Source organism: Cervus elaphus, chromosome 32 (genome assembly GCF_910594005.1).
Source record: "Cervus elaphus chromosome 32, mCerEla1.1, whole genome shotgun sequence".
Lineage (NCBI taxonomy): Eukaryota > Metazoa > Chordata > Mammalia > Artiodactyla > Cervidae > Cervus > Cervus elaphus.
In genome coordinates, this window is record NC_057846.1 from 43,122,466 (window position 1) to 43,131,189 (window position 8,724).

The 8,724-nt window shown below is 46.9% G+C and overlaps 1 non-coding gene across 1 annotated transcript; it reads right to left on the reverse strand.

Annotated features, from left to right (window-relative positions):
• Positions 1 to 8,171: 8,171 nt before the first annotated feature.
• On the reverse strand, positions 8,172 to 8,306 carry LOC122688160. Its single transcript, XR_006339377.1, has one exon. It is a non-coding gene; the product is annotated as a small nucleolar RNA SNORA70 (small nucleolar RNA).
• Between the last annotated feature and the right edge of the window lie 418 nt (positions 8,307 to 8,724).

The window sequence follows — 8,724 nt, forward strand, 5'->3', positions numbered from 1 at the left end:
CTATTGTAAATAGTGCTGCAATGAACACTGGGGTGCATGGATCTTTTTTGAGTTATGGCTTTCTCCAGGTATACCAGTAGTGGGATTTCTGGTTTATATGGTAGCTCTATTTCTAGGTTTTTTGAGGAACCTCCGTACTGTTCTCCATAATGAACCACACAGTGTCTGTCCCAATTTACATTGCCACCAACATTCCCTTTCTCCACATCCTCTCCAGTATTTATTGTTTGTAGATTTTTGATGTTGGACATTGCCAACTTTGTAGACAGAGGAGGGGACCAGAAACTAAGTACTACAGGTAGCCTCCCAAAACCAGCAAGCCAGGGAAACAATATTCTCTCCTGGAATCTTCAGAACCTTCCCCACCCACCCACCCCTACAAATTTGTACATTGAAACAAAATCTCCAGTGTGATAGTATTTGGAGGAGGAATGTTGGGGAGGCAATTAGGTCATGAGGATGAAGCCCTCATAAATGGAATGGTTATAAAAGAGACCCAGAGAACTCCCTCATCTCTTCTGCTACGAGAGGATGCTGGAAGAAGACAGCTGTCTCTGAGCCAGGAAATAGGCCCTCACCAGACATCAAATCTGCTGGCATCTTGTTCTTGGACTGCTAGCCTCCAGAACAGTGAGAAACAGATTTCTGTTATTTACAAGCCACCCAGTCTATGGTATTTTGGGTAGCATCCCAAGAGGAGTAAGATAGATGCTATTTTTAGACTATAGGTACCTAAAAAATAAACTCAAAATACACAAAGTGATTACAAAGATCAATCTTCAGGGAGAAGAAGGAAGTCCACCATCATACTGGAATATTTTTCTTGATAAAAAAAACTCCTTTTTATATGTGAATAATCCAGAAGACAAAAAAAATCATCAGGGATTTAGAAGAATTTTAAAGCTCAGTGAACAAACTGGGCCAAATAGACATATAATTCTGCCCCCAGCATTAGAGAATTCATATTTTCCCCTCAAGAATGCAGGATTCAGTTCAGTTCAGTTCAGTCACTCAGTTGTGTCCAGCTCTTTGCGACCCCATGGACTGCAGCACACCAGGCTTTCCTGTTCATCACCAACTCCCAGAGCTTACTCAAATTCATGTCCATTGCATCAGTGATGACATCCAACCAGTTCATCCTCTGTCATCCCCTTCTCCTCCTGCCTTCAATCTTTCCCAACATCAGGGTCTTTTCCAATGAGTCAACTCTTCGCATGAGGTGGCCAAAGTATTGGAGCTTCAGCTTCACCATCAGTCCTTCCAATGAATATTCAGGACTGGTTTCCTTTAGGATGGACTGGTTGAAGAATGCAGGGTAGATTTCCAAAATTTTATTATGGAAGTCAGTCAGCCTTTATATACCTAGATAAATATACTCTTTTTTAAAAATTTCATTTTATTGAAGTATAGTTGATTTCCAATGTCATATTAATTTCTACGGTACAGCAAAGTGACTCAGGGTATATATATGTTCTCTTTCATTACAGTTTATCACAATATATTAAACATAACTCCCTGCACTACACAGCAAGACCTTATTATTTATCCATTCTCTATATAATAGTTTGCATTTGCTAATCCCAAATCTGTCCCCCAACCTTCTACCCCTTGGCAAACACAAGTCCGTTCTCTATGTCTGTGAGTCTGTTCCTGTTTCATAGATACGCTCTTTGGTGTCACATTTTAGATTCCACATATAAGTGATATCATATAGTATTTGTCTTTTTCTGTCTGACTTACTTCACTTAGTATGACAATTGCTACATCCATCCACGTTGCAGCAAATGGCATTATTTCATTCTCTTTTATCTACCCATGTATTTCTCTTGCTTTGTCCTGGCAAGGAGATAATGAGAGTCTTGATAAGTAATGGCTTATTTTTAAAAGGTCCTGTTGGAATACAATTCACACTTGGAGTCAATAGGCCTGGTTATCCCACTTCCGGGTCATGTGGTTTTTTTTTTTCAAGTTCTCTAATTCAGTTGCTTCCTCTGAGCAATGAGACACAAACCTTACCCCTGACATCAGAGGGTGATGATGAAGGCCATGTGAGGTTGGGTATGGGTTATCATCGTGCTTGTCAGCTTCTGATCCAGCCTCTCATTTTCTAGAGGAGGACTCCAAGGCTGAGCAGTAGGAGTGACTTGTAAAGATGGCCAACAAAGGAGATTCAGGATGTCAGCACCCTCTAGGCTAACTCTGTACCTGCCGGCGTTACTCTTCCCCAGAGAGTTGCATTCCCCAGCAATTCAGGCAAAGCTGCCCTTATTGTTCTCAAGGGCAGCGAATCTGTAGCACTTCAGTAAGAAAGTCAAGTGACCTGGTCTCCTCACCAAAGGAGACAATATCTTTATTTTTCCAAATGAGCATAAATGTCAGGACCAGTGATTGCTTGAAAGAGTTGTGTCTATTACTTTTTCATGAAAAGTTTGTTCTTCTGATGTTGCAGTGAAGATTGGCTTTCCTCAAATAATGGAACTTCCATGGGAATTGTTGAGCTCATTACTGAATGTGATTGACTTTTGTATGAGCACTTGGCAGTAAAAATTTTAAAAAGTGACTTGCTTATCCTAAAGAGCGTACATAATATGAACAAAAATAACTTGAAATTACAAATTAAAAAAAAAAAGAGTGAAGACAATCAAATAAATAAATAAACCAGAAAACAAACAGACTCAGTCATTGTAAGTTCTCCGTAGGAGTTGACAGAAGCTTTATCAGTCGGCATGTTACTCTTCTAATAGAAAACCCTATACATGGTTTTTAACTTTTTTTACCAACTGAAAATTACTTATCTGTGACTTTATTCGATAAACTAAAAGAAATGGTCAGACAACACACAGAAGGAGAACGCTTCAAAATACTAGTAAGGCTTCCCCGGTGGCTCAGCAGAACAGAATCTGGCCATGGTGCAGGAGACGTGGGTTCGAGCCCTGCGTTGGGAGAGTGGCAACATTGTCTACGGGGTGGGGAGTCGTTCCACTTCTCTTCCCCTGCGGCTGCAATTCCTCCAAAGAAGCCAGAGCAAGTTGAGAGTTAAAATAAGCAAGGTGGACTTGGAGGATACCATGGGGATGGCAGAAAGAAGAAACACCACTTAGTGTGCTTTCCCAGGCAATAGCTCCTGGGGGGAATCCCTGCTCCGTGTTTTAACTCCCTTCCTCTGGCATGAGAGATCAGTGTTTTTTCACATTCTTATTGTTCAGTCGCTCAGTCATGTCCAACTCTCTGTGACCCCATGGACTGCAGGACGCCAACCTTCCCCGTTCTTCGCCATCTCCCCGAGCTTGCTCAAATTCACGTCCATCACGTCGGTGATGCCGTCCAACCATCTCGCGTCATATTTCATAATGAAATTGAGATCCTCAGTAAAACGCTGTCATCCCAGTCTCCTCCCTGGTTCCCTCTACCCATCCCAAGACAGACCTCAGGGACATTGAAGCAAAGGCAGATTTTCAAGGAAAGGAGGCAGTGAATGACCTTTATTAGGCACCCAGTCCATTGCCTCAGTGGATCATGAGGACAACTCAACGCTCCAACGTCTCACCATTCGACAGACGAGGCTCAGGCTCCTATCAAGTGCTGGGGCTCCTTGGAAGTGGTGGGGCTAGGAGGCCAGCCCACTTGTCAAAGTCTAAGTTGTCTCCAGAGCTTCTTGAACTTACTCAGGAGTGAAATATCCCTAACAAGAGAGATGCGTTCACGCATGTTCCCAGGTGCTCTGGGCTCCGTAGACACATCCAGTGGTATCCAGTCTGAATGGAATGTTCCTCCTGACCGTTTACTGGACAAGTTCCCTGTCATGCTTCCAAATCAGCCAGGCATCACGTCCTCCGGGCAGCTGCATCCCAGGTCTGGCTCAGTTGCCTTCCATGGCCTCCGGCATCACACTCAACGCGGGCGATCCCCTGGGTGGTGCCACTTGCTTACTTGTCTCTGTGGCCCCTCACGAGGCCACAGACCACGTCAGCCTTGTGCATCTCCAGCACACTGCTCAGCACAGTAGAACTGCCCGATTCATGCTTGTTGAGTAAGTGTTGACTCTAGCTAAACTTTCTAGCTCGTGCGTGAATAGCCTCTAGAACAGCTCTGCATGCATGGCACCAAAACGAGAAAGCAGGGACACCCCACACCACGTCCATTCTACCCCATGGTGTCTGCACTCCAGCCACGCAAGCCCTTCAGGAGTTCCTGAAATAAGCCATGTTCCCCCTACCACAGGGCCTTTGCACACACTGTTCCCTGTAAGTATCTGTATGTGTGTGTGCTCAGTCGCTCAGCTATAGCCAACTCTGTGACCCTTTGGACTGTAGCCTGCCAGGCTCCTCTGTCCATGGAATTTTTCAGGCAAGAATATTGGAGCAGGTTGCCATTTCCTCCTCCCGGAGGAAAGACCCAAAGATCAAACCCACATCTCCTATGTCTCCTGCTTTGCAGGCAGATTCTTTGCTACTGAACCGCCAGGGAAGCCCTAAAGTATACCCCTTCTTTGTCTAGATCTCTTCTCGTATCACATTCTTTTAGCACTGTATGCGTCTCCCTCACATCATTTAGCACGTGATTCAAGTCTGATTGCCTCTTACACCGTGAAGGCAGGCAGGGGACCTTTTTGGTTTTGTTTGTTGATTTACCCTGGTGACTCAGGCACTTATCACAGTGGCTGGCAGGTAATAAAAGCTCAGTACACTGTGCGTGAACAGTGAAGAGAGGCTTCAGTGGAGACCTGTGTGGGGCAGTTCCCGAGGAGAGAGAGGTATCATCTGTATTTAAAAGCGAGTGGAGGGCAGTATGTCTGAACCACAGAGAATGAGGGGGTGAGTGTCACAGGTGAGGGTACAGGGTCTTCAATGCACATTGAGGCCTGGGACCTGATCCCCGGGGTCATGGGAAGTCATCAACGGGTTTGATGCAAGGGGTTATTCTGTTCCCACAGGAACCCTAGGCATCTGTGTCGTCACATGCCACTGTGCCTTTGAAGTTGGTCTCTGGACCTAGGGTCAGCATTATACATACATACACACCCAGTGCCTCCACGTTTAACCAAGTTCATTGTTCTCACCTGCTGAGGTCATTTTTCACCGTTGCTGTATTATCATGCCTTTCAGCTCAGCTTCAAAAGCAATTTGGGGTAATAGAAGAAGTCCCTGCCATCAGGAAACATTAGAAAAATGAAGGCAGATATATTCCTGAAGGCCTCCCTCCAAGCTCCTGTGAAGTCCAGCCTTAGATTTCTTGGAATGTGACCCTTGTCTGTTACAGAATATGAGATAGCCAGTCTCACCCCTCCTTATGCTGTAATTTTATGTACATGTCCCTTTATGTCTTTATTCCCTTTTCTGCTCCTTTAGTTCCTCCTAATTCCAGTTTTGTTGTTGGTGTTTAGTCCGACTCAGTCATGAGTCTCAGTCATGTCCAACTCATTGTGACCCCGCGGACTATAGCCTGCCAGGCTCCTCTGTCCATGGAATTCTTCAGGCAAGAATACTGGAGTGGTTTGCCATTTCCTTCTCCAAGGGATCTTCCTGACCCAGGGATTGAACCCCTGTCTCCTGCATTGGCAGGCGGATTCTTTACCACTGAACCATCAGGGAAGCCTACTATATTCAATATCTTGTAATAAAGCATAATAGAAAAGCATATAAAAAAGAATGTGTATATATATACATATATATATATATATATACACACACACACACACATATGTATAACTGAATCACTGTACTGTATAACTGTAATTGTTTGTTTAAAACAGAAAATAAAAATGATAGATTTGCTTTGTGGAATTGAGACTAAAAGAAAACCAATGATTTCTCCAAAGCAATTCATAAAGCAGAAGGAGGGAGCGGCATTGGGGACGATTCTGCCAGATCCTCGGCCAGCCATGGCCACGGCCGCCCCAGGGTCCTGTGGCCCATCACTGGGTCCACTCATTGTCTCCTCCTGTGTCTGCATCTCTCCTGCAGGGAGACGAAGAGAGCACCCTGGTGAGACATCCTGCTCCCAGGAAACCAACCCAGACACCTCAGGACCCTTCGGACCCCATAAGGCCTATTCCAGAACAGGTAGCAGCCGAGTCCATGTGAACGTCCCAGCAAATCCACTGGCTCCTGGCCGCCTCTGCGCCTCTTTCCAGGTGCTTATACAGTTAGTTTTAGCTGCCTTATCGCAAGTATTTACAAGGTTCATCATGGGAATCCCTGGCAGCGTTGACCTCCCCGCCTTCTATGTGCTGTGGCCGCCCAGGGCCCAGCCTGGCTGCGCGAGCAGCCGGTCCTATGACGAGCAGAGCCTGTGACCTCCTTTCAGCCCTTGTGCAAAGGAGCAGACATCCAAAAGCAAACGTCTTCATTCGGGAGAAAACAAATTCTTCCTGCCACTATTTTCAACCCAAAGGAAGTGCCAGAATGTTTTCAGATCGAAGGTCAGATGTGGATCACGGAGCATACTCCACGGGCCACCAGGCGCTTCGAGCCAGCTTTCTGGGGCGCGAGGTCCTACAGATCCCAGCTCAGTCCCCGGGGCCTCCAAGGCCACGCGAGCTTCTAGAGAAATGGCCCCGAGAGCCGCAAAGAGACCCCTGGGCCCACGTCGGCTCCAGGCTGTTTATTTGCAGTCAGCCCACAAGGAACCGGATTGTCTGGATGCTCCCAGCCGGCTCACGGCTCTGCCCTTACCTGGGGGTGGGGACACGAGGGGGACCTGGGAGCCTGATCCTGTTACCGTCTGACTGATGAAGCCCAGGTGCTCCGTTTATTTCGGAGTGCAGAAGCACACACCAAGAGCTTGAAACTTACATTACAGACAGGAAAGGCATGCCAGCGTCTGAAACTTGAAGCTGGGCCTCTTCTCAAAACAGAGGCTGTTTCTTCCCTGATGGACGCCCCTCCCTTTGGATGGAAAGAGTCCTTCTGCCCCCTCACCCTGTGCAGTTCAAGGCTGTGCTGGTTGTAAGTTGCGTGTTTTAAACATACTTCATCTTCCTTTCTCCTCACATTTAAAAGCAAATGGTCTAAACTTGCTCCCAGCCACGCTGCCTCCAAAGACACAGTCCCCATTAGCTGGCCACAAGGGGACCTCCCCGTGGTAGTCCAGTGGTTAAGACTTCGCCTTCCAGTGCACAAGTTCGATCCCTGGCCAGGGAGCTAAGATTCCACATGATCCCGCATGCCTCCTGGCTAAAAAAAAAAAAAAAAGCAAAACATAAAACAGAAGTAATACTGTAACAAATTCAGTAAAGACTTAAAAAAAAAAAAAAATAACAACCTGGCCATGAAAATCTCCCTAAAAATGGATTCTTAACACACAGAAAAAACAAGGGTGGTATCCAGCCAGGAAGAAGGGCTTCAGAGGCAGACAGGGTTTGGAGGACAGTCATGGTCTTAGGTCTAATTACCTTCCCAAGCTTTTCAAGCATAGGGATTGGAGAGAGAATTTTTTTTTAATTTATTTATTTTTAATTGAAAGATAATCGTTTTACAACATTGGTTTGATTTCCGGAGGGAGAATTTGTGGATGGGCTTTCTGAGCCCTTTGCATTAAAGTGACCGCTTGTCCCTTGCTTCCTCGTCCAGCGCTTTCTGCCTGTTGCATCAGTAGCTCAGTGGGGATTTTAAAAAGATAAACAGAAAGGAAACATCTCTTTCTTCCTGGTCCTAATACGAGCCTCTTCAGTATTTTCATGTGGATGTGGGTCAGAAAGAAAATATAAAATCTTATTTTCGCCTTAGGAAGTCTTTTTTTTTTTTTCTTTCTTCAACAGGAAAGTAGGATTCATGGGTGGGCACGAGTAAGGAGTGGATAGCACCAAGGCTCTAATGAGTCCAGGACTGGTCATTTGTCCAGGGAGGCGTCATTAGGGATGTATGTGACCCCTCATCCATCTGGAATGAACCGCTTTTTCTGCCACCCTGTTTTCAAATTCATCCTCATTCAACCTTGTAAACCCCCACTTCTTGGAGATGTGGATCTTCTGGCGGCCAGGGAACTTGAACTTGGCCGTGTGGGGGGCCTTAATCACATGGTCCCTGTTCTTCCTCCTTGTGTGGATGGACATTACAACTTGGCCACTGTGGACCCTGGCCTCTGCCCGGGGGCTTTTCAAAGGCACCACACACAGCTGAAAGGAGCCTGGACTGCAGACAGCATGCCAGTCATGGACGTCCACTGGGAAGGGCTGTCTCCAGGTCCCCCAGGGCCAGCCGTGCAGGCCACAGGCTACACGCACTGCCAAGGAGGCTGCCGTCTGCAGCCATTGCACACTGGGCCCCCATGAGGAAAGGAGCATGGTAGGGCTTCATCGGCCGTAAACTCCTTGGAAGGTCTTGACGCCGTGTACGCCTTCTGGCACAGACTGAGGTCCTTCACTCCGTGCACAGGGCAGTGTCCGGGATTAGCCACGGGTGCTGCTCGGAAACACGCAAGCCCGCAGTGCGGGGCCTCAGTCTCCTCTCCTGTACGATGGGGCGAGGACAGGACGGCCTCCCAGGCCTCTTCCAGCCCCGGAGCTCCGGTTGCCATGTGTGCTCCTGGTCAAGGGGGCTGCCTGCCTGTCTCTGGAGCCTTTGCACAGCTCTCTTTGCTATCCAAAGAATGCAAGCGGTGCAGAAAGGACAGAAAAAGGAAACTGGTGAAGATCTCACTGTGATGGAGCCACTTCCCAGAATTCAGTTGTAAGCCTTAAAGGTCTATGTTAACAACCTGAACCAGGAGAGTTTGCTGGACTGA